The following is a 24,709-nucleotide window of genomic DNA, read 5'->3' as shown; positions in this document are numbered from 1 at the left end:
ACAACAGATGTTCACTACAAGAAGAATAGAACTGCTGGCGAGGCCAAACGACACGGTTTTGTGGGGATGCTTCTTAGAGTACAGTATGTAAGTGTTCGCTGTGGCCAGGTAAAAGAAAGCAACAGTCATCTGGAACGTTACATTGTAGAATGTTCTTATCTATTACCTCTTCTGATTGTCACCATAATGATGGGAATTGGGCAGGACACGCTTATTTTACAGAACGTGCTTTTGAAAGTCAAGCAACACAGGGAAGCACAGCGGAAAACGCACGGTTCATATGACAGCGCCAGCTGTAAATCTGGTTTGTACATCAGTTTGGGAGGCAGGTGCCTTCCAGACATTCTCAGGACATTAGACAGTCCTGAAAGTATCTGGCATCTGCAGGAACCCAGAAAATGCCCTGCCCAGCATCCAGGTACATATTATCAAGATGACTGCAACTTCCTCAAACTCTAGCACACATGTGCATCCCTAGAGTTCTCTATCACATTAATCTTTATAGTTGGTATTCTTCCATATACTCCAGGATAACAACTTTCATTCACACATTTTATTTCTGTCTCCCACATCTAACCCAGTTTACACATAAACCACAATAAGTGTTTATGGAATGATGCATTGAGAGACAGCAATCATTACTGAATGTCAGTTATGTGAATTATGCTAGGCTCTATGAATATAGAGATGAATACCATTCCTATTCTCAAGTCACAGCCTAATGGGAAAAGTCAACAAATAAACAATCCAAAGTCCTTTGGCTGACATAGAAACAGGACCCAAAGTAGTTTAAGAAAAAAAAAAAAGGGGGAATATTTTGGCTCACACATGTTAAGAAGTCCACAGGCTGGCTTCAGGCAGAGTTGGTTCCAGGCTAAATACTCTGGTTTCATCTCTAGTACTCCTCCCATGCTGCGTGTGGTCTGAAGCTTCACAGAAAGAGGCATCAGCAATTCCAGTTCTTACATCCTTTCGAGGCAACAGAGTGTAGTGGTTCAGAGTGAAAGCTGGTTTGACATCGGGCCTCACCACATGCTGGCTATGAGAGCTTTCAAAGGTTGATTGAAACACTCTGTGCCTCATTTCTATCATTTGTAAAAAGGGAATGATAATTGTACCTATCCAATATAGTTCAAAATACATACATACATACATATATATATATAATTGGCATTTTTCTTTTCTTTTTATATTTCTTTTTATTTATTTATTTGACTGTATTGGGTCTTAGTTGTGGCACATAAGATGTTCAATCTTTGTTGCAGCATATGGGATCTAGTTCCCTGATCAAGGATCGAACCCAGGCCTCCTGCATTGGGAGTCTTAGCCTTTGGAGCACCAGGGAAGTCCCCTACTGAGTAGAGTTATCATGAGGGCTAAAGAAGATAACTTGTGTTCAGAACTCTCCCTGGCATAGGATAAGCACTCAATAAGTGCTTATCTTATTAACAAATTATTATTAATTAATAATCATTAAGTTATTAATACAATAACTTATTTTCATTATTCTTGTTATCATTATTGTCATCCAATTTGGGGGGAAAAAAGAAGAGAATTTCTTTCCCCCAAATGCCAGAGAAAATCTTCTTGCCTTTCATTGGCTCTAATTGGATCGTGTGCCCATCCCTGACCCAGAGCCAAGGGAGTGTCATACGCTGCACACACTGGGGGTTTAGGCCTGGTAAACCTGCTCCATCCCTGGAGTGCAGAGTAGAGGCAATGTCACAGGAACCACATAGACTATGATTAGAGGACAGGCTCGTTCCCAGCAAGAGAAAGAGAAAGGATGGATGCAAAAAGCAAGAGATGAGCAGCATCGTAGTCTTGGTGGTACAGTCCAGCCAATGCTGCGATCAAGGTAAGTATTCAAGCTCATCTGAGGAGTTTCTGGGAAGAACTGAGTTTTTGGTGTGTTTTTTTTTGGTTTTGTTTTATTTTGGCACAGCTTGTGGAACCTCTGCTCCCCAGTTAGTGATTTGAATCCAGTCTATGCAGTGAAAGTCCAGAATCCTAACCACTAGACCACCAGGGAACTCCCCAAGAACTGATTTCTTTTTATCCACTACCTAAGTTCCCTAATCCAAAAGGATTGTGGTAAAATATACATTTAAAAATTTACCACTTTAACCATTTAAAAATAGGCAATTCAGGGCTTCCCTGGTGGCTCAGTGGTAAAGAATCCACCTGTCAGTGCAGGAGACATGGGTTCTATCCCTGGTCAGGGAACTAAGATCCCAAAAACCTCATAGGTGGCTGAAAAAAAGAATTTCATTCCTTTTGAAGGCTAAATAATATTCCATGTATGATGTAGGTATCACATTTCATTTGGGCATTCATCTGTCGATGGACATTTGGGTTGTTTCCAGCTTTTGGCTAGTGGGAATAACGCTGCTATGAACATGATGCACAAATATCTGAGTCCTTGCTTTCAATTTTTTGAATGTACAGGGGTTGAGCTTTCTAAGAACAAAAGAAAAAGCCACTTTATTAACTAATTTTTTTCTCTTTTTGATAGGCTCTGTTAAATTCTCATAGGCGCATGCCACCTCTGGCTTGGAAAACTTCCACTCTATTACCCAACCATATCCCCTTATTATTGAGGGCATACGTGAATACAGAGGTTTGCCCATCACCTCCACTGGAAGCAATAGTCTGCTTTGGAATTGGATAATGCACTGAGCTAGCCTTCCACTCAGATCAGACTCTTGGAATGATAGGAGGAGATTAGGATTGAGAAACTTTGCTTCCTGGGGAGGGACTATGCCAGTTATGAAAAGCCTACAGTTGTAAATTGTCTAATGGTGATTGCCTGTGAAACTTGTCAAGATTCCTGGCAGCTCAGCTGAGAACCTAATTACCAGTTACAAAGAGAGACAGGAAAAACGTGTTGTCAGAGAGAATGAGGTACAGTATCCTGGCCCCGTCATCAGCCTCCTTCTTGCTTCCCTAGAGCACGGCACATTAATACAACTGACATCACACATGTTTGTTATCTGGAACAAAGGAACCATGTCAAACCACAGCCCTGTGTCAGCTGAGTCTTTGATAATCACATAAATTGAACAGTGGCATTTGACCTGACTGTACAAACACTTCCGGTATTCTTAGTGCCAAGGATAATACCAAACCATACTTAACTTTCCTCCTGGAATTTACACAGAGTTCAACCAATCCTCCTCCTTTCCTGAACCGAAGAGGAGCAGTGATCCTTTGTTCCAGAGAAGCGTAGAGACAGGTAATAACTTACCTAATCAGCAACCTAGCATCTTATCTTCCAAGGAAAATAAATTAGTATCAACCATGCTACAGCAGCAACATGAGGAACCAGCAGTCTTGGCCAAGAATCTCTAAACTGAGGGAAAGCAACCTTATCATATTCGCACGCTAGTTTTTACAAAGTCCTGGTCTTCTGGTCTTGCAAAAACACTCACACACACTTCCCATTCGCCTTTCTTTCTTTAGTTGCATCAGTAGCACCTGATCATGGATGCTAACTTTCTCAATGGAAGAAAAAAAATGGAAAAAAAAAATTTCAGATACTTGAAAATCAGGGGCCTGGTATTTATTGCAACAGGAGATGAGAAGAAAGAGAAAGTAATATTTACTGGGCATATATCTATGATGTTCCAGATACTACGCTTTTTAAATTAATTAATTTAATTGGCTGCATAGTTGTTGCATAAGGGATCTTCCTTGCATCATGCAAGATCATTTGTTGCAGCACAGAGACTGTCTGGTTGTGGCACGTGGGCTCTCTAAGTGTGGTGTGTGGGCGTAGTAGGTCCACAGCATATCGAATCTTAGTTCCCTGACCAAGGATCAAACCCGTGTCTCCTGCACCGCAAGGTGGATTATTCACCCCTGGATCACCAGGACCGTCCCTGGGTACTGTATTTTACCTCTATCTAATTTAATCTATGACTCAACTGACAACATAGATACTATTATACACATATAAAAGGCAGGAGGAGAACGGGATGACAGAGGATGAGATGGTTGGATGGCATCACCGACTCGATGGACACGAGTTTGAGCAAGTTCTGGGAGTTTGTGATAAACAGGGAAGCTTGGCGTGCTGCAGTCTGTGGGGTTGCAAAGAGTCAGACATGACTGAGCGAATGAAGTGAACTGATATACATATTCCAATGCCATATCTGGAGCTCAGAGAGGTTAGGTAAATTGCTCAAAATGACCCAGCTAGTAAGTGACAGAGCAGATTTTTTTTAACATATTTATATATTTCCTGGGACAGGGCTTAGAACCCACTTCTTTCTGGCTCCAAAGCCCGTACTCTTTATAATGCATTATGCTGCTTCAGTAGAAGAGGAGAAACTAAAGAAACTGCCAAGAGATAAACCTGATACATGCACTTCTAGTGCATTTGATTTTCTTTTGTTTGTATGGATTACAATTGCCTGGTTAAATAGCAGACATTCAGCAAAATACTCCATCAAATTCAAAGATGCTACAGAGAATAGAGAACTGGGAGGGGAAAGAAGCGGAGGAGAAGAAACGAGGACCAGGAAGGGGAAATGTTTGGGAAATGTAATGAGGAGCAGGAGGTTGTTCTCAGAGGCCTTCCACCAAAACCCAAAGAACAGAGCAAAACTGACACTCCTTTTTTTTTTTTTCTTTCTTCATTCACCATTTATTTTCTCTTCTCCTATAAAAGGATTAGCAGGATGGGCTCAGTGGGAGAGGAGGCTCCTGTGGGATCCTGTTACCAGCCATCTGTGTTCCGTTCTTTACTTTTGAACAAGACGGCTCCAAAACCCTGAACCGGAGAGGGAGTTGGAGCTGCATACAGATCAGCAGAGCTTTTGCTAACAGCTCTGACGCCTGCGGGATGACTCAACCCTCTGTGCCTGGCAGAGTCAGCTGTGGTCCCCTGGAGCCTCCTACTCTCGGGAGGAAATCAGAGATGTGGGGAAGTGGCTTGGGGAAAAGATCCAGACCCTTCATCTTGGGTAGGAATTCAGGCTGGAAGGACAGGTAGGAGCACCCTCATTTAAGAGTACCAGCTGATGCTGGGGGAAGGGGTAAAGGTGACCATGAGGAAAGCACCATGGTATGTACACGTTAGCCACTCTGCAAAAGGAATATACTGTCTGGAGGATAGCAGTCAGCAAAAGCCATATGGCTGTGTCACCAGGAATTCAGCCCCAACACAAATTGCATTCACTTCCTGGGTAAATTTTACTCAGGTATAGGCATCTCCTGCTGTTCCCTCGCTTTTGTAAAAAATGTTAATTGTCTTTTATTTTTATTATTTAAAAATATTTTTATCAGAATATAGTTGCTTTACAATGTTGTGTTATTTTCTGCTGTACAACTAAGTGAATCAGCTATCTGTATACATACATCCCCTCTTTTTTGGATTTCCTTCCCATTTAGGTCACCACAGAGCACTGAATAAAGCTCCCTGTGCACTCCCTCACTTTCTGAGGAACCCAAAGACTCTTCCTGTTCTTCCACAACACCATTAATATTTAAGAACATTCTCATGCTGAACAGTGGCTACTGTCAGACCTCTCCTCTGGTTACTCACTCAGATCTCTGAGATACAGGCAATCGGGAGGAGGTTACTGGTATACCTGGCCAGCAAGTATCTGGATTTACCCTGAACCACTTACCCTGTTCCACTACCACCCCCAAACAACCCCAGGCTTCCTCAAAGAGCTTCCCTTTCAGTTGGCTCCTTACCACTCACCAATAAATAGCCCCTGAAGTTTGGCTTGTTGTCATGGTAACTCAAACACAATGATTGAAGCTGCCAATACAGGCATCAGTCCCCAAACTCAGACTCCTTTAAAAACAATAGCATAATGTGGAATCACCCCTCCATCCACCTTCTCCACCACACCGAACACATACTTTCAATTGCTGATTTTATGGAGAGACTCAGTTCTTGGAACAGCTGAGAAACTGGCTGTTTTGCCCCAGATGAAAGGTTTCTAAATTCCAGGGACTTCTGTGGTGGTCCAGTGGTTAAGAATGCGAGGGCTGGATCCCTGGTCAGGGAGCTAAGATCCATATGCCTCCTAGGCAAGAGAAACAGAACATAAACAACAGAAACAATACTGTAACAAATTTGATAAAGACTTTTAAAATGGTTCACATCCAAAAAAAAATACAATTCTTTCCTTAGACACTAGCCTAGAAATCTGACTAATCTACAAAGTATCAACATCTCTAGGACTCCATGGAATTTAAAAAATACATCTGTATGTATCCTTTACTTATACTTCATTTTTTTTTTCTGTGCTGGTAGAAAGAATCCAGGTAGTTGGCATTTCAGGGCTAGAAGTGCTAGTTGGTTTCCCACAGAGGGGGAGGGGACTCCTGAAGTCCTCATAAAATACATATGAAAGTGCTTCATACCCTGTAGAAGAGTGTTCAAATATTCAGTTTGTTTCTCTTTCTTTTTTATTTTTTAAATTATGAAAGTATGATAACACATTGACAGGAGCCTTGAAAAATACAGAACAAAGTCACATATAGCTCTACTATATATTACAATTATTTTTTAAGTAGATAAATTAAGATTTTTAGTTGGAGTTTTAATGTCTAACTCTCAAAAATTAATAGAACAGATATACAGAAAAGTAGAAGCAGACCTGAAAAGCACCATGAACCACATCAACATAATTAAGATTTAGACAATTTTTACACAACAGTAGGATACAAATTATATATAAGTGCCCAGAGACTATAAACTAGGAGACACTGGAACATATCCAGGGACATAAAACAAGGTAAAAAAAATTTCTTGATCTAAAGATACTAAAAACATACAGTGTCTGTCCTCTTGTCACTGTAGAATTGTGTTAGAAATCCATATCCAGTGATATTTGAAAATAACCCACAAATTTTCAAGTGCAATGGGACATTTATCAAGAGAGGTCTTTGACTTAGCCATTGAAAGCCTCAATAAAGTTAGAAGACTGAAAAAACACAGAGGGTGATTACAGAGAAGAAAATATTTAAATGAGAAAAATAATATCAAGGATACTTTAACACACCCCTGTATTTGTAACAGAGTACAAATGAAAAGAGAATTTACCAGAACTTTTTGCACAGGGCTGAAGTTGCTCAATGCAACTAAATACAATGTAGAATCTTGAATAAATTATGGAAACAAATAACAGACACTAGCATAACATTTTGTGAAATTCAAATATTCATTTGAACTACTCTTCTCTGCCCACTCTTCCCCTTTAGTTCAAGGTCATATTGCATAGGACTCTAGTGCCAAATGTCCTGGTTTGAATTCCTTCTCTACCCTTTACTTTGTACTTTTGGCAAGGTTTCTCTGTGCTTCATTTTCCCCATCTGTAAAATGGGAAAGATAATAGTACCCTGCTTAGAGGGCTTTCATGAGGCTTGTGTGCATGTGTGCTAAGTTGCTTCAGTTGTGTCCAATTCTTTGTGACCCCATGGACTGCAGCCCACCAGGCTCCTCCGTCCATGGGATTTTCCAGGCAAGAGTACTGGAGTGGGGTGCCATTGCCTTCTCCGTCATGAGGCTTACATAAATTGAAACATGTAAAGAACTTTGATTAGACCCCGGTTTTATATATCAAGGATGCCTCTGGACAGAGTATGTAGCTGAGAAACACAGACAAGTTGCCCTATCCTCAAAGAGTTTAAAGGCTGATATCCACATGGTAGAAATAGAAAACCCAGTAATTACAGGTAATGTGACAAGTACTTCTCTGAATGGAGAGAGAGAACAGAGACAGAGCCAGAAATTCAGCCTTGAAGGATGCCTGGGTTTTCCTAAACAGAAACAGCTTATCAATTAGGCACTCTGGGTCACTTCATTTAGCTCAACAAGGTTATTTGAAAGGTAGAAGTCTAGAAAACCAGGAAAAGTAACAGCCCAGAAGAGCGAGAGAGAGCATCTTGGGTATTTTAATCCTGATGCTCAGTCATTAGCATGACTTAGCTGTTTTTCCTGGCCTCCTTTCCAACTGGTTCCTTGGTCTCTGCTTTGTATTATGCTCTCTTCCCTGTCATTTCTGTATTTCCACAGCTAGAGCCTGCCTTGACCCCTCATGACCCTGAGGGGTCTTTCTTTCTCTCTCTTTTATTTTTGGCCATGCCATGGGGCATAAGGGAGCCTAGTTCCCCAACTAGGGACTGAACTCATGCTCTCTGTATTGGAAGCATGGATTCTCAGCTGCTGGACCACCAGGCAAGTCCCCTCTCATGACTTTTCTTTATATATGATTTTAGGTCTTGTTCCTGCTATTAATAGCCACATTTTCTCCTTTTTCTAATTCATTCTTAGAGAGTAAGAGAGAATCTGATTGACCTCGTCCTTTTTTGGTGTCAGATATGTTGTAAGTTGCTGGCAGGTTCTGGGTTGTCCACTGTTGCATCAGATGCCAACTCTGGTCCCGTCAGCTAAGGCACAAGTACCTCCATGAACGGTGGCCACCTCGGGCTACGTCTTCAACAGCGGCTGTAGGTAGTGAAGTTTCCCTTCAAAAGGAAATATGGATGTAGCAGTCATGATGCTCTGTTTAGAACAGAAAGAAGACATAACATATACAAACAGCATGGAAAAAGAGAAGTGCAGTGTGTCTAGAGTCGACTCAACACATTTATTTACTGAGACATCGCTAAATGTCAGTCACTGTGCTGGGAGTGGATACAAATGCCGTGATAAATGGTATATAGGATGTTAAGGGAAGCCATTGCAGCGTCACCTGAACCAGACAGGAGAGTGTCAACAAAGCCTTCTTAGAGGAAGTAAACTTTACATCTGGACCAGAAAGAGGAATAGGAATAAAAAAGAGCATAGCGTATTCCAAGATCTGAAAGTAGCTTAATGAGGCTGCCAGAAATGAGAGGGAATAATAAGGGATAGGCTGGGACTACCTCATTCAGGACCTAACAATTGTAATGACCATTTAATGAACACAGAACTGAACACTATGCTAAACCTTTTATGTGTATGTATGGCTTGTTTAATTCTCCCACCAACCCTATCAGGTGGGAATAATTATTCCTTACATTTTTTTTTAAGATGAGGAAATCAAGACTCAGTGAGGTTTAGTAACTTTCTTATGATCACTTAACTAGCAAGTGCCCAAACTGCTAAATTATACTTACTCTACGGATTATTGTCTTTATTGCAAGAGCTGCGGGAAGCCATCAAAGGGTTTTAGGCAAATTTGTGTTTCAGAAAGATCACTCTGGTTGCAGAGTATACAGTGGATTACAGAGAACAAAGGGGGACATGGGAGACACTTTGGGTTCTTATTGCAGACCAGGTAAATGGCAGTAGTAAAGTGGACCAGGATGATAAAAATGCCACGGATGTATTCATTCATTCATTCCTCTGTCCAATACATATTTAATAAGCTCCTACTCTTAGTATGAGGATATAAAATTAAACAAGGATATAAAGTTAAACAAGGCAAATGAGGGTCTTGCCCTCATGGAGTTCATCTAAGGGATAGAATAGACGGGAGTTAGTGGAGTTGGCGGAGAAGGCAGTGGCACCCCACTCCAGTACTCTTGCCTGGAAAATCCCATGGAGGGAGGAGCCTGGTAGGCTGCAGTCCATGGGGTCGCTGAGGGTAGGACACGACTGAGCGACTTCACTTTCACTTTTCACTTTCATGCATTGGAGAAGGAAATGGCAACCCACTCCAGTGTTCTTGCCTGGAGACTCCCAGGGACGGGGCAGCCTGGTGGGCCGCCATCTATGGGGTCACACAGAGTCGGACACGACTGAAGCGACTTAGCAGCAGCAGCAGTGGAGTTGAATGTGAGAGTGAAGGAGAAGAGGGAGTCTGCGGTGGTTTACTGGCTTGTGCTTGGCTCCAAACCCTCACCCTTTCTACCTCATTACTCCCCCTAAGGTTGTGTATGTTCAGTGGGGAGCAGGGGGCCAACTGATAAGTAAGGTAGTTAGGAGGACCAAGGACAATTAGGAAACGGTTTTGTATACTTAAATGGCAACCCACTCCAGTGTTCTTGCCTGGAGAATCCCAGGGACTGGGGAGCCTGGTGGGCTGCCGTCTATGGGGTCGCACAGAGTCGGACACGACTGAAGCGACTCAGCAGCAGCAGCTCATCAGCTCAGACTTTACTCTGGAGACTTTAGGGAGCCAGTGAAAATGTGTAATCAGGGAAATGACTTGACCAGATACATATGTTAGCAAGATCAAGATTTATCCTTTCTGAAACTAAAATTCCTCCAGGGGTGTGGAGCCAGTTTAAGTCTTCTTTTCGTATTCTGCCCTCTAGTGGCAAGACGAAAATCAGCATGTTCCAGCTCTACAGGTTTACGAGGAGCCGCCAGCTTTGATTAGCCCTGAATTTCACAGCTCCGGTACCTCCGAGCACGTTGTGTTGCTCAGTCTTCAGCAGAGACCACGCATTTATTCCAGAATTCCTCCAGTTCCATAGACACAGCCCTGTCTCCTATTACAGAAAACGCTCTTCTGAGAACTCTTCCCCAGCCTGGTTCGCAGTTGCTCCTCACCCTACACTCTTCCTCTCCTCAATGCCCTTGCAATGCAGACCTGGCAGTAGGCAGCCCTAAGGAGGTCATAAAAGCTGGCACTGCTGCCCTCAAGTGGGAACCTAGGGAAGTGCATGTTGCATTTTCCCTGGAACCTCTCCCTCTCTGAAAGTTAAATCTTTAACAACTTGGTATCTTATTGAGCCTTCTTGTCTTTTTGCATCCGAGTTATAAACAGACAGTACCCCTTTCCACTCTCGGGCTCAGATTTAAGGAAGCAATGTGGAGGAGGAAAAAGCAGGACCTCCTCCCCATGAATTCAGCATTTTCATCATCACCATTACCAGCAGGGAAAACAGCTTTTCAAAGGTTTGAAAATAGAGAGTAAGGCAGATAGAGTATAGCCTCCTCAAAGACATCCCTTATTTTCCTCGAGAAAAATTATTCTTTTCTCAAAACTTAATCCGTGTCCTTTTGCCCCAGAATCTCCATGCTTCTAAAACGGAGCTCTGATTATAACAAGAGTCACATCCAAGTGTATGGATCTTGAAAGTAAATACTGGAATCACTTCTCAAAAATTTGGATTGATTTAAACACCCTCTGGCAACGTTCCTTTGGCCTCCTTGCCAATGCTAATGAACTTGGGCCGCAATCTCCTCCACTCCTTGACTCAGCACTTAGTGGCAAAGTGACCCTTCAAATCTCATCTCAGCGAAGACAGCTCCTCTCCCTGCTAAGAGGGTGATTTTTGTGAATTAAACAGGGATGCTGTTTTTTCTAATTTAGCACATACATGCCACCCACAGGCAATTTATTCCAGAATTTCTTTTAAAGCCAGAGGCTTTAAGATTTCTGACTGACAGATCCCTCCCCCATTCAAACCCTCTATTCACCCAGGAATTTGTGATGGAAATAGTCCTGCTGGCTAGAGTGGTGAGGCATACCAGTGCTGCTCAGAGCTGAGTGGCTGTTGCCATGGGGGCGAGAGTGTTTGTATAGAACTGTCTATACAAGGTGGTAGGCTTGAGGGCTGCTTAGGTTTGGAGGATTCTAGAACTGAGCCAGCACCCTCAGTTTACAGATGAGGAAATTGAGGCCCATAGAGTCAGTTCGATGATTCATTCAGGGTCCTAGGGCAAGTTAGAAATAGAGTTGTGCTCTTTGCAATACTTTTTTTTTAAGTTTTTTTTTTTATGTGGACTGTTTTTAAAAATTCTTTACTGCATTTGTGGGCTTCCCTCATAGCTCAGCTGGTAAAGAATCCGCCTGCAATGCAGGAGACCCCGGTTCAATTCCTGGGTCAAGAAGATCGGCTGGAGAAGAGATGACTATCACTCCAATATTCTTGGGCTTCCCTGGTGGCTCAGCTGGTAAAGAATCTGCCTGCAATGCGGGAGATCTGGGTTTGATCCCTGGGTTGGGAAGATCCCCTGGAGAAGGGAAAGGCTACCCACTCCAGTATTCTGGCCTGGAGAATTCCATGGACCATAGGGTTGCGAAGAGTTGGCAGGACTTTCACTTTCACTGCATTTGTTACAATATTGCTTCTGTTTTGTTTTGTTTGTTTTTTTACTGCAAGGCATGTGGGATCCCAGTTCCCCAACCGGGGATCAAACCTTCCCCATTCTCTTTGGGAGGTGAAGTCTGAACCACTGGACCATCAGGGAAGTCCTGACTCTTTGCAATATTACAACACCCTTTTCATGAGGACACTCATGCTGGTTGAGTAGGTGCTCCTCCGCCCAGTTCCACTACTGTCACTGTGCTATTCCAGCACCCCCAATTTCAGATATAAGTGCAAGGAAATAAAGGAATGGCAATGATGAACGTGTAAACACCCTTGCATATGTCTGCATTGAATTACATATGCACACCTGTGGGTGACTGAGCTAACTAGGTATCTGTAGAGCTCTCTGATTCTTGGAATTCCTCAAACCTCAGTTTCCTCATGAGTGAAATTCAGAAAAGAAATAGTACCTATCTCAAAGGATTAAAAGAGATTAGGTATTTAAAGTACTTAAGCACAGTAGCTGGCATAGATTAAGTACTGGATATTAGATTGCTTCTATTATGTCTTTCTATAATGGAACATGTCAGGGATTGTCTTTAAGGCACTGGGTTAAATGCTTTAATTTTTTTCATTTAATTTTCACAATAACCCTTTGAAGTAGGTTGTTCCATTTTCTATGTAGCACTGATGAAAAAACTAGGCCTAGAGAGGTTGAGTAACTTGCAAACAGTCACAGGGCTAGGAAATGGCCGAGTAAGAATCAAAACCAGGTCTGTCTGACATTAATGCCCTCAATCTTAGTCATTAGATTATTCTACTGTCTTCCCTAGTGGCTTAGTCGGTAAGGAATCTGCCTGCAACACAGGAGACCCAGGTTTGATCCCCGGGTCGGGAAGATCCCCTGGAGAAGGAAATGGCAACCCATTCCTGTATTCTTGCCTGGAGAATCCCGTGGACAGAGGAGCCTGCGGACTTCAGCCTACAGGGTTACAAAAGAGTTGGACTCCGCTTAGCGGCTATACCACCACCACATCTCCTACACAAAAGCAGAAAATCAACTGGTCTATTCTAGTGTCTTTGACTTTGTTTCCTAGAACTCTAAACCTAGATACAGTAGATACATAATTACATGTGGAATGGGCTGCCTCATCCATATAAATACATTTTAATTAAACCCACTGAAACTGTAAGCAAAGAATTTGTTTTCACTCCCCTTTAATTACAGCTCTTTAAGAGACCCTACTTAGCCATTTTGTGTGAGACAATTTCTCCATGACTGAATGCCATTTTATTCAATATTCTAATGTTTTAAAAACTCCTAGTTTGTCCTGGTAAGACCTATGTAAAAAATACCAATCTAATTGAAATCGTGTCCCCAAATGCTTGAGATCCTACTTATGTAGTAGGCTGTCTATTCTTAAAGATCTCTTTGGGCGTAAGAGATAGAAATTAAACATCTTTCTTTAATAGATATTCTCCTATTCTTATTAAAAATATCAGTTTTAGGATCTTCCAGAGTGTAACTCAAATTTCTCTTGTGGTCACATCATTCAGTTTCTATCAGATCAATTCCAATCAGAGCTTAGTTGTTCTCAGCTGTTCCCTTTTCTTTCTCTGTCTTTTATCCCTCAGTGGTTTTGTCCATTCCTCTACCTTCAACTATTCCTGCTAGATGGAGAACTACCACATCAACCTTATTCATTCAATAAATATTAATTAACTTCTTGCTATGTTCTACAACCTGAATCTCACTGGTCCAGTCCAGTTGTTTGTGGAACATCTTCAACAGGATAATGTGAGGTATTTGACAACCATGTAAAAGTAGCTCTGGGTAAGAAAATGCCTTGACTTCTCTGGATTCCAATCTTGGCATCACTTCTCCCACCCTTCTTATCTTTACATTAGCTGTCCATGCTGACTCTACAAATCTTCTTATCTCAGTTCCACTTGGAGCTCTGCTAAAAATAACTAATATATATCAACCCGAAGTCAATAAGACCTACATCATCACCTTTTCCACCAAACCACTCTGTGCTCTTAATTTCCTTCAGGATTTCGTCTGATAGAGGCATTAGTCCTCCAAAAGTTTCTCGAGGCCTCCTGATTGCTCTGACACAAACCACTCCCCTTTAGTATAGTAACTAATTTTTAAAAGATATTTATTTTATTTATTTATTTGGCTCCGCTGGGTCTTAGCTGCAGCATTCAGGATCTTTGTTCTTCATTACAGCATGCTGGATCTTTGGTTGTGGCATGTGGGATCTAGTTCCCTGACCAGGGATTGAACCTGGGCCCTTGCCTTGGGAGTGTTGAAGTCTTAGCCACTGGACCACCAGGGAAGTCCCTTTAGTAACTAATGTTAAAACACAAATCCAGTCATATTATTCCCCTGCTTAAAACTAGTCTACAAATTCCCATGCGCTAAGAGTATAATTCAGATTCCTTACTAGGGCCTAGAAGAAACTCTGAATGATCTGGCCTCTACCCACCTATCTCCTCTCACTTCTTGCCACTCTCTCCTACTGTGCTCCAGCCACACTGGCCTTCTTTCAATTCCTGGAACAGGCAAAACTCTCTCTGGGCCTAGGCTTTAGCAAAAAGCTCTCTTCTGTCTGCTCTTGTCATGGTCTGTTTCTCAGCCTTTGAGTCTTGGTCCAAGGCTCTTACCCTGGTCCAAACTGGCCTTCATCCCTAACCATTCCTTTTCATGATATCATTTATTTCTTCATAACATTTATTTCAAATGTTACATATTTTTAGAATACACCTATTTGTTGTCTGCCTCCCCTTCTAGATTGGAGGCTCCATGAGGGCAGGGGTCAAGTCCACTTACTTCTTCAATGCATATGCTGCACTTAGCATATTGCCTGGCACATAGTAAGTGCTCATAAATGGTGGCTACTATCTTTATTTATAAAATTAAAAGACACTCGCTCCTTCGAATAAAAGCTATGATAAACCTAAACAGCATATTAAAAACCAGAGATATCACTTGGCCAACAAAGGTCTGTATAGTCAAGCTATGGTTTTTCTAGTAGTCATGTACAGATGTGAGAGTTGAACCATGAAGAAGGCTGAGTGACGAAGAATTGTTGTTTTTGAACTGTGGTGTTGGAGATGATTCTTGAGAATCCCTTGGACAGCAAGAGCAAACCACTCAATCCTAAAGGAAACCAACCCTGAATATTCGTTGGAAGGACTGAAGCTGAAGCTCCAATACTTTGACCACCCAATGGAAGAGCCAACTCATTGGAAAAGACCTTGATGCTGGGAAAGATTGAGAGCAGGAAGAGAGGGGGTGACAGAGGATGAGATGGTTGGATGGATCGGTGACTCAATGGACATGAATTTGAGCAAACTCTGGGAGATTGTGAAGGGCAGGGAAGCCTGGTGCACTGCAGTCCATGGGGTTGCAAAGAATCAGACACAACTGAGCGACTGAACAACAGCAATCTTTATTCTTAGTGAACTCCCTTTCCCATTCTGTAAAATGGCCATTTCAAAGCTTTCCCACTCTCTTTGAACTATGTCTTCTAACCTTTTGAAAGAAAGTCCTTGAAAGTGAAGTCGCTCAGTCGTGTCTGACTCTTTGTGACCCCATGGACTGTAGCCTACCAGGCTCCTCCCTCCATGGGATTCTCCAGGCAAGAATACTGGAGTGCGTTGCCATTTCCTTCTCCAGGGGATCTTCCCGACCCAGGGATCGAACCCGGGTCTCCCGCATTCCAGGCAGAAGCTTTAACTGCTGAGCCACTAAATAGAAATTGCCATCCTATTCTCATTTTCTGTGATTTCTTTAACTGTCCTACGTTTGAGTGACACTGGACCACTCAACATTCTATCACATTCCAGCCCATTGCTCACATTGCCTCTCTGCCAGAAATACCCTCTCAACCCACTCACATCCCTTGTTATCATCTTGTCCTTAAAACCCAATGCAAATGGCATATTCCTTCTCCAGTTTTTCCTAATAACCTACAATTAACTGCTCCCTTTTAAGTATTCTCAAAATGTTTCACAATATGTTTACATGAAAGTTTCTGCTTTTTATCTGTGTTATCTGTGTGGGTCTCCTACCCTGGAAGGCGAATTCTTTAGGGAGGAAGTATTTGTTTTCTTCTTTTTTGAGCACAACTCTTGATGCATAGTATGCAGTCAATATATAGTAATCAAATTAATAAATCCAGGGACATCCCTGGCTGTCCAGTGGTTAAGAATCTGTACTTTCACTGCACACATCTAAGTTCGATCCCTGATCAGGGAACTAAGATTCCATACGCAGCGTGGCCAAAAAATAAATGAATAAATAAATCTATAACAGAACATCTTTACAAGAAATTCAAAGCTTGTCCCCAAAACTAGTAAGAGACCTGATAGGTGTGTTAATCAAGCCTCAAATATGTCTTTTCTTCAGAAGCCACAGAAATCCTTAAAGAAATCTCTCTTTGGATTTTCTTCCTATATGGATAAACAAAAAATCCAGAAATAAAGTGAAAATTGGGTGAAATCAGAGTTCCTTGGGCTGACCACTAGGGCTTTATGAAATTCGGTACTCATTACTTGGGAAAAATGTGAATTCTGCCTCTTTCTAACTGTCCTTAATAAAGAATATGCCTCTCCCCTAATATTCTGACTTAATTTGTCTAGCATATAGACATTAAAATTTTTTGAAAGCTCCCTAGATGATCAAGGGCTTCCCAGTAGTTCAGAGGTAAAGTATCCACTTGCCAATGCGGGAGATGCAGGTTCAATCCCTGGTCAGGAAGATCTGCTGGAGAAGGGAATGGTTACCCACTGCAATATTCTTGCCTGGAGAATGCCATGGACAGAGGAGCCTGGCGGGCTACCATCCATGGGGTCACAGAGAGTCAAACATGACTTAGCAACTGAACACACGCACACATTAGGTGTGCAGCCAGGATGCAGAACCAATTCCTAGAATAGTGTTATGGCTTAATGTATGTCCCCCTCAAAATTCACGTGTTGAAGCCCTAACCTCGAAAGTGATAATATTTGAAAGTGTGATCTTTGGGAAATAATTACGTTAGATAAAGTTGTGAGGGTACAGCCCACATGGTGGGATTAGTGTCTTTGTAAGAAGAGAAAGGGACCTGAGTTTTCCCCTTAACGTCTATGTAAGGATACAGTAAGAAGGGTGTTATCTGCAAGCCAGGAAGAGAGCCCTCACCAAGAACCTAACCATGCTGACCTTGGACTTCCCACCCCCCAGAACTATGAGAAATCAGTATCTGTTGTTTAAGCCACCCAGTATACATACTTATAACAGCCCAACCTGGCTAAGACAATTGATAATTCACTGGTCTTTCATATAGATATAGTCCTGAGCAGTGATTCAACAAATAATTATTATCATACAAAGCACTTTGGAACACTGGCACTTAGAAAATGCTCAATAAATGTTCGCTATTTGTATCAGAATCGTCATCACCATCATCAAGTAGGTAACCAGTAGGGTTTTTACAGAAATACTTCCTTTAACTTTGAATAATGAGTGAAAGGTAGAGTATTTTTCTGATAAAGAGATTATGACTTAGGAGATTTAAGTGGTTTGAACAAGGTTTCAGAGTCAGGACTGAAATTATGTCTTTAATTACACAAGATTAATGGCTGGAGAAACACCTTCTTGTTTAGATTTCCTCAGAATAACAATTCCCAAGACTGATATCACTATTTATACTTCCTCTGTTTTCTTGGCCATCATCCACTTTTGTTTTCCAGATTAAGTCCTCCAAGAAAGGTTTAAATAATACTCAGTATGAGCTAAAACCCAACACAAGTGGACACAATTTTTGAACCTAAAAACCTAACAGTTTCACTTTGGAACATTTAACTTTATTTACAATTCAGGGGCTCCAGCTCTTAGGCTATCCTCCAGGCTTGAAGAGATCAGATTGCTAAAGATGGCCTTTTTCTAGAGGTTCATTTCTTATTTAGTAGCCATGCCCTTGTCCCTTGTTGATTTCTACAATTGTTCATTTCCTAAAAGCTCAGAGGATAATGCCCGGAAACGAGCCCAGAGAGGTAAAAGGTGAAGAGAAGTGATGTTGTTGACATTATCCCAATATCCCTAGGAACTCAGGTCAATCCAGGACAATTTTGTGCCCTGATTATTTCACTGAATCCAAAATTGGATGTGGTTTTCAACAGTCTGACTTCCTTGAGGTGAGAGAAAAACCCAGAGACGGGCCAGATTCCTACCAGGAAGCCCCATATTTTACTTGGCTAATACTCTTTGCTAAAGAACCAAATCAAAGTCATCTGTTTTGTGACAGCATGATCACAGTTTCCTCTGTGGTCCCCGCTGGAACTACTGATACCTTTATAGCACTTATCATTGTATTAGGATTAATTACCTATCACTTCTCTTTATCTTGCTATGAACAAATAGAAGGATCTTATTTATTTCTTTTATCTAACAATAGCAATTACACAGTAGCGGATACATTGGAGATACTCAGTAAATGATATAGTCAAACAAACTGATGCACGAATAGATAATAGGCTTTGGGGGTCTCATTTATGCCTGAGGTGATGTCACAATTGCAGACGATGTACTTTTTGCATTATTTGGGCCTGTATCTGTGCCTCATGAGAGTTGATTAACTAGATGATAAATTTTATTTTGCTATATTCATCTTGGTATCTTCTACGGTATCAGTTCTCAGGAACTATATATTGATTGTTCTGCTCAGAAATTGAATAGAATTCATATGTTTTAATGGGACAAAGTCCATCTGTAAACTTAAACATTTATTGGATTCTTGCTATATGCAAAATATGATAGGAGATAGGATGTATAGAAGTTTGGGCCAGGATTAGTCTCATAGAGGATGCAAATCTGGAACTAGATTTTTTAAAATTGCAGGAAATTCCCTGGTGGTCAAATGGTTAGGGTTCCATGCTCCCACTGCAGGCAGCCTTGGTTTGATCCTCAGTTGGGGAACTAAAATCCTGAGAGCTGTGCTATACAGCCAAAGAATAAATAAATAAATAAAATAAACTGTAAATTTGAGATCATAAAATACCAGGGCCTTTTAGATTATAGGAAGACTATCAAAAGCAGAGAGACAAAAATGAATATGGTCTATTTGAGAGGCATTAACTTTGTAGTCATGGGTTCTCACCAAAGAAGATATGTAAATGGCTGAAAAGTGCAGGCAAAGATATTCAATATTATTAGTCACTAAGGAAATGCCAATTAAAATCACAATGAGATACCACTTCACATCCACTGCTGCTGCTGCTGCTGCTAAGTCTCTTCAGTCGTGTCCGACTCTGTGCGACCCCATAGACGGCAGCCCACCAGGCTCCCCCATCCCTGGGATTCTCCAGGCAAGAACACTGGAGTGGGTTGCCATTTCCTTCTCCAATGCATAAAAGTGAAAAGGGAAAGTGAAGTCGCTCAGTCGTGTCCAACTCTTAGCGACCCCATGGACTGCAGCCTTACCTGCATGAATGCACCCCATGGCTCCTGCGTCCATGGGATTTTCCAGGCAAGAGTACTGGAGTGGGGTGCCATTTCCTTCTCCAATGCATAAAAGTGAAAAGTGAAAGTGAAGTCGCTCAGTCGTGTCCGACTCTTAGCGACCCCATGGACTACAGCCTTAGCTGCATGAATGCACCCCATGGCTCCTGCGTCCATGGGATTTTCCAGGCAAGAGTACTGGAGTAGGGTGCCATTGCCTTCTCCGTCACATCCACTAGGATGGTGATAATCAAAAAGACTGACAATGTCAAGTGTTGATGAGGATGTGGAGAAATTGGAACCTTCGTATGTCATTGGTGGGAATATAAAATGAATATAAAGTGGTCACTTTGGAAAATAGTTTGAGTTTCCTAAAATGTTCAATGTAAACTTAGTCTATGAGTCAGAAATTTCATTCTGAAGAACCACCCATATATATGTCCACTCAGAAATTTGTACATGAATGTTCATAACAGCATTATTCATTGTAGGCCCAAAATGGAAATCACCTAAATGTACATCAGCTGGTGAATGGATACAAAACAAAACATGGTTTATCCATCTGACAGATACTGTTCAGCAATAAGAAGGAATGAAATGGGACTTCCCTGGTGATGCAGTGACTAAGATTCATGCTCCCAGTGCCAGGGGCTGGGATTCGATCACTGGTCAGAGAACGAGATCCCATAGGCTGCAACTAAGACCCAGCGCAGCCAAATAGATAAGCAGAAGGAATGCATTACCGATAAACTATCCAGCATGGATGAACTTCAAAAACATCTTGCTAAGTGAAAAAAGCCAGACACAAAAGAGTCCACTTAAATGCAATGTAGGATTCCACCTATATGAATTCCGTAAAACGTAACTTTATAGAGAGAAAGCTGATAAGTAATTTTCTGGAGCTAGGAGTGGGAGCAGGAATTGACTGCAAATGACCTCAAAGGAACTTTTGGGGGTGAGGGAAATATACCAAAACTAGATTGTGGTGATGGTCATAATTACAAATAAACTAAAAATCATTGAATTGCACATTTACAATAGGTTAGTTTTATAATATATAAATTATACCTCAATAGAGCTGTGAAAAGAAAAAGGTTTAAATCAAATCCTAGCTAGCTATGAGACTTGGATAAGTTATTTTACTCCTTGCACCTGTATTTTTTAATCTGTAAAATAGGAATGATAAAAATAGTACTGTAGCTACCCAATGAAGACTAAGGTCATTCAGTAAAGCACATAGCACACAGTAATTATTCAGTGAATATCAGTGTTTGTTATTATTAGTGTTATCAGAAGATGGTGAGGAACTCCACTTGATAGGATGAGCACATGGCCCATAGAGGGCGCATGAGTACTGGGGTGCAGTAAGTCAGGCAGGACTAGTTGATGGAGAAGATGATCAGATCAGATCAGTTGCTCAGTCGTGTCCGACTCTTTGAGACCCCATGAATCGCAGCACGCCAGGCCTCCCTGTCCATCACCAACTCCCGGAGTTCACTCAGACTCACGTCCATCGAGTCAGTGATGCCATCCAGCCATCTCATCCTCTGTTGTCCCCTTCTCCTCCTGCCCCCAATCCCTCCCAGCATCAGAGTCTTTTCCAATGAGTCAGCTCTTTGCATGAGGTGGCCAAAGTACTACAGTTTCAGCTTTAGCATCATTCCTTCCAAAGAAATCCCAGGGCTGATCTCCTTCAGAATGGACTGGTTGGGTCTCCTTGCAGTCCAAGGGACTCTCAAGAGTCTTCTCCAACACCACAGTTCAAAAGCATCAATTCTTCAGCGCTCAGCCCTCTTCGCAGTCCAACTCTCACATTCATACATGACCACAGGAAAAACCATAGCCTTGACTAGACAGACCTTTGTTGGCAAAGTAATGTCTCTGCTTTTGAATATGCTATCTAGGTTGGTCATAGCTTTCCTTCCAAGGAGTAAGTGCCTTTTAATTTCATGGCTGCAATCACCATCTGCAGTGATTTTGGAGTCCAGAAAAATAAAGTCTGACACTGTTTCCCCATCTATTTCCCATGAAGTGATGGGACCAGATGCCATGATCTTAGTTTTCTGAATGTTGAGCTTTAAGCCAACTTTTTCACTCTCCACTTTCACTTTCATCAAGAGGCTTTTGAGTTCCTCTTCACTTTCTGCCATAAGGGTGGTGTCATATGCATATCTGAGGTTATTGATATTTCTCCCGGCAATCTTGATTCCAGCTTGTGCTTCTTCCAGTCCAGCGTTTCTCATGATGTACTCTGCATATAAGTAAAATAAACAGGGTGACAATATACAGCCTTGACATACTCCTTTTCCTATTTGGAACCAGTCTGTTGTTCCACGTCCAGTTCTAACTGTTGCTTCCTGACCTGCAAACAAATTTCTCAAGAGGCAGATCAGGTGGTCTGGTATGCCCATCTCTTTCAGAATTTTCCACAGTTGATTGTGATCCACACAGTCAAAGGCTTTGGCATAGTCAATAAAGCAGAAATAGATGTTTTTCTGGAACTCTCTTGCTTTTTCCATGATCCAGCAGATGTTGGCAATTTGATCTCTGGTTCATCTGCCTTTTCTAAAACCAGCTTGAACATCTGGAAGTTCATGGTTCACATATTGCTGAAGCCTGGCTTGGAGAATTTTGAGCATTACTTTACTAGCGTGTGAGATGAGTGCAATTGTGCAGTAGTTTGAGCCTTCTTTGGCATTGCCTTTCTTTGGGATTGGAATGAAAACTGCCCTTTTCCAGTCCTGTGGCCACTGCTGAGTTTTCCAAATTTGCTGGCATATTGAGTGCAGCACTTTCACAGCATCATCTTTCAGGATTTGAAATAGCTCAACTGGAATTCTATCACCTCCACTAGCTTTGTTCGTAGTGATGCTTTCTAAGGCCCACTTGAGTTCACATTCCAGGATGTCTGGCTCTAGGTGAGTGATCACACCATCGTGATTATCTGGGTCATGAAGCTCTTCTTTGTACCGTTCTTCTGTGTATTCTTGCCATCTCTTCTTAATATCTTCTGCTTCTGTTAGGTCCATACCATTTCTGTCCTTTATCGAGCCCATCTTTGCATGAAATGTTCCTTTGGTATCTCTGATTTTCTTGAAGAGATCTCTAGTCTTTCCCATTCTGTTGTTTTTCTCTATTTCTTTGCATTGAACGCTGAAGAAGGCTTTCTTATCTCTTCTTGCTATTCTTTGGAACTCTGCATTCAGATGCTTATATCTTTCCTTTTCTCCTTTGCTTTTCACTTCTCTTCTTTTCACAGCTATTTGTAAGGCCTCCCCAGACAGCCATTTTGTTTTTTGCATTTCTTTTCCATGGGGATGGTCTTGATCCCTGTCTCCTGTACAACGTCACGAACCTCATTCCATAGTTCATCAGGCACTCTATCAGATCTAGGCCCTTAAATCTATTTCTCACTTCCACTGTATAATCATAAGGGATTTGATTTAGGTCATGCCTGAATGGTCTAGTGGTTTTCCCTACTTTCTTCAATTTCAGTCTGAATTTGGCAGTAAGGAGTTCATGGTCTGAGCCACAGTCAGCTCCTGGTCTTGTTTTTGCTGACTTTATAGAGCTTCTCCATCTTTGGCTGCAAAGAATATAATCAATCTGATTTTGGTGTTGACCATCTGGTGATGTCCGTGTATAGAGTCTTCTCTTGTGTTGTTGGAAGAGGGTGTTGAGACGATGATATTGGTACTTATTTTCAAAAGGTGCTCTATGCCTGTGTCTCCACTGGGGCCTTGCAAATATGTTCATCAGTACCATCTTTCTAGATTCCATATATATGCATTAACGTATGATACTTATTTTTCTCTTTCTGGCTTACTTCAGCCTGTATAGTAAGCTCTAGGTTCATCCACCCAATTAGAACTGACTCAAATGTTTTCCTTTTTATGGCTTAGTAATATTCCATTGTATGTATATACCAGTTTCTTTATCCAACCGGGGCTCCATAACAACAAGGGGGAGGGGATGTATATATACCTATGATTGATTCATGTTGATGTATGGCAGAAACTAACACAATATTGTAAAGCAATTATTCTTCAACTAAGAATAAATATATATATGTATAAATGTATGTATTTTTAAAAGGTGCATGGAGATATTGAGACAAGAGATACCAAGCTGAGAAGGAGAGAGATTAACTGTGGAGATAAAACAAAGAGGCAAGTAGTAATGATAAATGACAAGATCCTACTTCATAGTACAGGGAACTATATTCCATATCCTGGGATAAACCATAATGGAAAAGGATATAAAAAATATACAAATATAAAAAAAGAATGTCTATATATGTATAACTGAGTCACTTTGCTATATAGCAGAGACTGGCGCAACATTGTAAAACAACTATGCATCAATAAAAAATGAATACAACTTTAAAAAGAGACAAGTGGTAATCAAAACACAGAAGGAAACTTCAGATAGGCAAATGAAGAGAAAAAAAAAGATAGGAAGTGATCACTACTGATTGAGTAGAGCTATATAGAGAACCTTTACTAAATTAGACTTGCATACAGGTGAAAAATTTAGTTTTATTTACTTGTGTTGTCACTCACGCATTCATTCAACAAAATGTACAAATCAGAGATAACAAGTTTTTACCAAACAGAGTGGTCATGAATTAAACTGGTTATTTCTTGTAAAGCACAGTTCAAAAAGGTGCTTTGTATACCATACTAGGAAATGGAACTGGATTTGCGCTTCAAGAGCTGTTTTCAACCCTTTAATATTAAGACTGAGTGGATAACTGGCAGCTTAGAACTGTTGTACTCCAAGTGCTTATCAGAAATATATTCTAGAATTCACTGCAACTCCATACTTTTCGAAAGCTTAACTGAGAAAAATCATCTTTGTGGAGAATATGCAATCAGTTCATCTATCCCTTTTTCTTTTTTTAAAGATTTATTCAGTTACTTTTATTTTTGGCTGCGCTAGGTCTTCCTTGCTGCGTGTGTGGGCTTTCTCTAGATGTGGAGAGCCAGGGCTACTCTGCCGTGCGTGGGCTTCACCACGTACCAGCTTTAGCATGTGGGATCTTCCCAGACCAGGGATGGAACTCCATCCCCTGCACTGGCAGGCAGATTCTTAACCACTAGACCACCAGAGAAACCCATTCATTCCTTTTTAAATGTCTGAGCTTCTTAATCACTTTGAGGTCTTGGAGCTCTTCGTAGTTTAATAAAAGTAGAGCAGCAGTTCTCAAACCAAAAATTTTTTTTAATTAAT

General features: G+C 41.3%; 1 long non-coding RNA gene across 1 annotated transcript; it reads right to left on the bottom strand.

The window, feature by feature from the left end:
• Positions 1-5,448: 5,448 nt before the first annotated feature.
• Positions 5,449-11,449, bottom strand: LOC139177753 (uncharacterized). Its single transcript, XR_011562243.1, has 3 exons — positions 11,375-11,449; positions 8,318-8,524; positions 5,449-6,041 (listed from the first exon to the last, which is right to left on the bottom strand). It is a non-coding gene; the product is annotated as an uncharacterized lncRNA (long non-coding RNA).
• Positions 11,450-24,709: the final 13,260 nt, after the last annotated feature.

Source organism: Bos indicus, chromosome 19 (assembly GCF_029378745.1).
Source record: "Bos indicus isolate NIAB-ARS_2022 breed Sahiwal x Tharparkar chromosome 19, NIAB-ARS_B.indTharparkar_mat_pri_1.0, whole genome shotgun sequence".
Taxonomy (NCBI): domain Eukaryota; kingdom Metazoa; phylum Chordata; class Mammalia; order Artiodactyla; family Bovidae; genus Bos; species Bos indicus.
Note: the sequence above shows the minus strand (reverse complement) of the source record. Positions and strands in the feature narration are given on the sequence as shown.